Here is a 6,000-nt window from a genome sequence, read left to right as displayed (position 1 = left end):
TGTTCTCATCTGCGACAGAGACAAATGTTCTGGCTGACGTAAGAATACCAAGAAGCATTCCAAGAAGAAAAGAGTAGTAGAAGTCCTGTCACTTAATCTCAAAGAAACGGCCTTGAAGAACTAAATTGCTGGTATGAATGATTTAAAAGGAATCCCCAAACTAAACACACAAAGGAAAAATTTCCATCAAAACTCTATCAGTATTACTTTTAGCTTCTGCAGAACTAGTGGCTGATGCCATTTCTTTCACTTTCGTAGGATTTTAATCCATTACAACTCTGGAGTCTTTTTAATATAAAAATGCAAATGACATTCTCTGAGGGGAATCAGTTATTTATTGCATTTTTGGAGCTTTGCAATTATCTATTAATTATTACCTATTATCTAATAGATAATGGTTGCGATTTATATATAATTGTTGCTCACGCTAGTAATGGAGCACTATTACTTTACTGCCTGCGCTTTTCTGCTTCGTGTGCACAAAGGTACCTGCATTTCGCTGCTACTTTACTTCTGTCTTTCCAGGGCTCACCCTCTACCTCACTGTCTACTGCACCAGTCATGATGGCTTGGTTGTGATTCTATAATGAGCCTAGCTTTTGAATACACTTTTTCTGGGCGTCACTTTGTGATAGCAAGTTAATTTGTGAGGGCTTATCACCTATGACCTGCTTCTCAGTAGGTACACGTTTGGCCTCTGTTAAGCAGAGAGTCAATCACAGCTTAAGATTTTGTCCAAGATGCCATTCACGAAACTGAGTTTAACCTTGACAGAACTGAGTTTAACCTTTAAACCTGAAGCTCCGTTAAAGAATAAAGCAGCACCCAAGCCAGGAAATAGAAGTTAATCGTCACTTTACCCTGAAACGCACGTAAAGCCGGTGAGCTATTCTGTGCTGGCAGGATTGCTGCCGGGATGGCCGACGAGGCGGCGGGCACAGGGGGCCACAGGACCTGCTCCCCGGGGCCACAGGTCCTGTCACAGGGGGCTGCCGGGGGTCTCCAGGCGCCGGGAACAGCGGCAACAGCGGGGACAGAGGGGACAGCAGCGACAGCAGCCGCCACCTCAGCCGAGGCCGTCTCCACAACTGCCACAACGGCCTCGGAACGCCGCCCAACTCGGAGCTCCAGCGTGACGCCTTTTCAACCTGGCCGCGGTGCTCACGGCTAAAAGCAGAGCGTTTCCTCCGGCGTGTCTTTACTGTCGGTGCCGGACCGGCCCTCACCCCGAGCTCTCCCTGCCGGGAGGGCTTTGCGGTTGGGGTTTCCCTCCCGCCGCCGCCGCGGGCAGGCCCCGCGCGCAAGCTGTCCGCGCTGGGGAGCGGCATGTCGCCCGCGGCGAGAGCCCGAGGGCGCGACACGAAAAAGCCCCGACACGAAAAAGCCCCGACGTGCGGGCGAGGCGGCGGGGACACGGCTCTGAGGGAGCGGCCGCTTCGCCCCGCCGTCCTCCTCCCCTCCCGGGCCGCCCCGCCGAGCCCCGTGCGCCTCAGGTGCTGCCCTGAGAGGGCGCTCGGGCACTGGGACAGCTGCCCAGGGCAGTGGTCGTGGCACCGAGCCTGACGGGGGTCCAGAAGTGTTTGAACAATGCTCTCAGACATAGGCTCTGCTTTTGGGGTGGTCCTGTGTGGAGCCAGGAGTTGGACTCGCTCATTATTGTGAGCCCTTTCCACCTTGGGATGTTCTCTGATTCTAGGTCAGCAATCCATTATCTGATGAGAGGTGTGGAGTCATTCGAAGGGAAGAGAGACCAAAACACTTCTGGTTTCCAGAAGCGGGTATTTGGTAACCAAACCGATGATTCCTTTTCTTCTAGAGCGAGTAGCAGCAGGGATCCGCTTTACAATATGCTGGCAACAAGGAAACGAAGAATTGCAAACAAGACGTAGGACTTGAGCAGCAGCTTGTATACATGCATCAGCTTATAAATGAGCACACAGCTGAGCGATAATGCAAAAATTGGACAAACTAAGAGAAGACGTTAACTGTAAATTTTATAGGTATACACTTTACTATGACGTAAGAACTGGGCAAGACCTTTCAGGGAAAAGAGCTGTTGGCATGTAATTTGAAGTAAGCTTCAAATCCCAGAGGATGATTTTGTTGGAACTTTATTCAGCTGAAAACGTGGAAGCCTTGTTTCTGCTTGTGTTAGTTACAGCTCCAGTTTACTTTGGTTGGGAGGGAAGGCATTCCAGGCTAATGTGCTGTACCTGTTCCTTCAGCTCGTTGTCCATAAACGGAGGAGCAAATGAAATTCTTTGAATCTCCATTAAATGCAGCACTACAAAGCGGAGTAGAGGGCGATTTGGCACTTAATTTTTCTGTAAGCAGAAAACCCAACAGAATCTCCACAACAGTTTTCAAATCTTGTCCTGCAGTAAATGACCAGCTGAGTGAAGCTTGCATTTAGAGTATGTGCTCCTACGTTAGAGGGAAATAGCTTTTCCTCTTCAGAAGTGCAACTGAGTGGTGAACTGGCAGCTACGTAGGGAACTAGTTGTACCAAAGGGTTTGTGTTGAAGGCACAGAAAAATATGCAGGTCCCAACAGTAAAGGATTGTCTGTAGGCATCACACTGAGTACAGATGTTGTCCGCGAGTTCGTGCCCAGTGCACCGCGCCAATAAGCACCCAGAGTCGGAATGCACACCAAGGTCTTTTAATTACATAATTAATTACAGAACTCTGCAGAGTCAGGTACTTGGCTATCTTTCGCAAAGCAAGCACACCTCTGACTCGAATCACCGTCATTCATACACAGGAAACTTGTGAAAACTCTCTCTTTGGCTCCTTTTGATTGGTTATTACAGCTCACCTAACTTTTCTCTACTGAGCTTGCGCATTACAGAGGAACACCGGGGGGGGGGGGGGGGGGGTACAGGAGGAGGGGGACACACACCGAATCCCACATTAGCAAGGATTATCATTTTGACAGGTGTGATTTCTAATGTGTTAATGACCCTTAATGAGCAAAAGGTTACTACAGGCCAGTCTGGAGCTGGTTTTCTCCTTCTTGTTTTTTCCCTTTTATCCCTTCTCTTCCTTGCTTCTGCTAGCTCAAGGCTACCTGTCTCTCTCCTTCCTTATTTTCTCAGCTAAAAGACTACACAAGCTACAGGCCTCCCTATTTTCTTCAAGGTTTCCTTGCTTTTCTCCCAGCTTTGGGACTACACAGGTGTGCTTTGATATTTGCCAGTATAGCTAAAACTCATGCCAGTCTGCTCACGCACAATAAGCAGTAAGAGTTAAGGACTGGTTTCATCTGCTTTTTACATAGTAACATCCTCCTTATGTTTTAGATATGCTGTAGTTAAAGCTTAAAGTAGTTCAAGTAGTTAAGTTAAAGGAGTAAAGTTACTCCTTGTGGAGTAATTGCCTTAAGTGACTAGGCATTATAAGCACCCCTCCATCCCAAAAGCTACCCGCCTCCAAGGGGCAACCACCCCTCACTGAGCACATCCTCTGAATTTCTCGGAGCCTGTACCTTTAAACGCAAGCGAGGTAATTTCTACCAATCACAACCAAGATACGCATGACTGGAGTCACTCAAGCTCCACCTAAAAGATAGAAAATAATATAAATTGGCTTAAGAGAAAGGGAATGTTGGGGAAGATACTGTCACGAAGGATACCTTCTGACATCAGTCGACAGGCTGAGCCTCTCACCCCTCCCCCCCCCCGCCCACTGGGATGCTGCGAGGTAAGATCTGAACGCTTGGTTATACCAGGCGTCTCCACGGAAACTTAGAAATCTCTAGCGTCTTTATGCTTTTTAACATCTTAATACCTAGGCCGTGTACCTGTGCATTTCATGCATGCTAGCTTGCTTTTGCAGACAGTGAATTTATCACTGGCAATCCAAAGGACCTGTGTATCTGTTGCCGTAATAAACTGCACTTAATTGCATTGTTCCTGGCCGTGACAGTTCTCCTTGAACGCGACTAGAGCGAGGGCGTGCTGCGTTGTTGGTGGATCCGTGGCCGTGATAGTTCAGTACCCTGAAGCCGACCGGACCCGTAACGGTCAATCGGCTACACCCCTTAATGCGACACTACTAAAGGAAGAAGATGACAGGGCTTGCATTAGGCACGAGTTGCATTAGGCTTTGCATGTGAAAACATCCCCAAATAATTTCACATGGATTTAACGTTTTTAAAGGGAAAAAAACAGGAAGGTGTAGTCTTTCTGTAAGCTACAGCCCTAGATAGTTAAGGCATCAGCATTCATTCCTTTGCTTGACAACAAACTATGAACATACAGAAGAGTTAAATATTTTCATTGCATTCTTAAAGGCGATTTTTCAGACTTGTGCTTCAGTTGTTGGAGTTGAAGAAATCGGTAGACGCCCTTACTTTTACGTTAAGACCAAAATCTTTATCTAAGATTGTGTTATCTAACACAACTAAACTCCCACCCCCACATGTCTTTTTGGAACTTCTGAAAGATCTTTCTGCAGTCCCACTCTGATGGTCTTTCAGTTGTTGAACCTGAGCTGTGCCTACCGCACCAACGAATGCTTTCATGACACAGTATTTTGTCAAAGCAGTTTTGCTTCTTGGAGCTACAGAAGCAGCTCTGGCTACATGATAGGGAACTGTGCTGCACTGGCAAAAACAGACTTACTTACAGACTTAACACCACTTGCTAACTTGATCTATTTCAAATCTCATTTTAACTTTAAAGAGCAATCAGTTTTGCGGTTCCTGTCTTACTAAGTTGCCTTGTTTTGCATGGAAGGTCAGCCTGTGAATGTTTTGCTTTATTGCATGCTTCAAAAAAAGGCTGAGAGGAAGAGACTGGAGGAACCTTTTCTATTCTATAGACTTTCCCCCACGAATGTGGAATTGCAGGCTACTTGGATGAATGTTCGAATGTAAGGGAGCAAGCCTCAGCCAAAGGAGGTAGAATCCTTGCTTAAGAGGAAGTAGCAGTGTGGGGACATCTTTGCTTAATGGGAGCCGTTTAAACTCTTCATAGAAACTCAATAAGCTCTACATCTTATGTTTGGAAAGCAGTATGGTTACGCAGCTGCTAACCTAATGACTTGAGTCTTCTGCTCTGCAACCACGTTTTGTTTTCAAGCAGTGCATACATCAGTTTAGGCTTTGGACAAGGAGATTTGTAATGCAAATAGTGATAAACCAGAATCAGTGCTACTGACGAGTGTAATGGTGAAATGCAGCAAATCAAGTGTTCCTGGAGAACTGTGAGATTACAAAACCAATAAGCCATGAAGCACTTTTTTTTTTTTTTTTTAATCAATTCTTATATGCTGAAATAACACCTTCAAGAAAATCTGTTTATCCAGCCAGGCGACGGTGTCTACCTGTAAGCACAAAGGAAACGCCTTGAGAGTTCGTTTGCTGTATTTGAAGTTCTTATACCCTGCAGAAATAATTATTTAGAGTAACATGTAACTGAGGAGATCGTAGCAGGAAGTATATTATTTCTAGCATTAAATTGCTGCCCCGTTGCCAGTGCAATCTAGGGAGAGAACTGTATATAATAGTTAAACTCCCCTGGACTGACTTAAATTTTAAAATATTCTGACAAAGTAAGCTCTAAATCACTTGACATTTTGAACAGTTTTAAACGGGTACAAAACCGAAGCTTTATAAACCAAGCAGCATTTATAATGCTTCATATATAAAAACAATGCCTATTTTTAAGATTTGTTACATATCTATGTAGATACGCTTGCTGGAAAAGCCAGGTCTGTTGTAGACCAAATGCTGCAGATTAAGACTTGTGGCTTACCAGTTCCATTTCTGTATTTTCTTGGAAAATGTTTCGAGTTAGAGTTTAAATATAAAATGTAAATACTGTACAGATATATATTGAAATAAGTATTTCTTGGTGTACACAGGTGATTTGCATGACAAATACTCTGTATCGATCATTGTTAAAAACGCAATGTTCTGTGTAAATCCACTGCGTATTAATCTTTTCATTTATCATCAAGAGCTGTTACTTAAGCCTGGACATTCTCAAAAATAAAG

Source organism: Anser brachyrhynchus (assembly GCF_964034855.1).
Source record: "Anser brachyrhynchus genome assembly, chromosome: 6".
Taxonomy (NCBI): Eukaryota; Metazoa; Chordata; class Aves; order Anseriformes; family Anatidae; genus Anser; species Anser brachyrhynchus.
Note: the sequence above shows the minus strand (reverse complement) of the source record.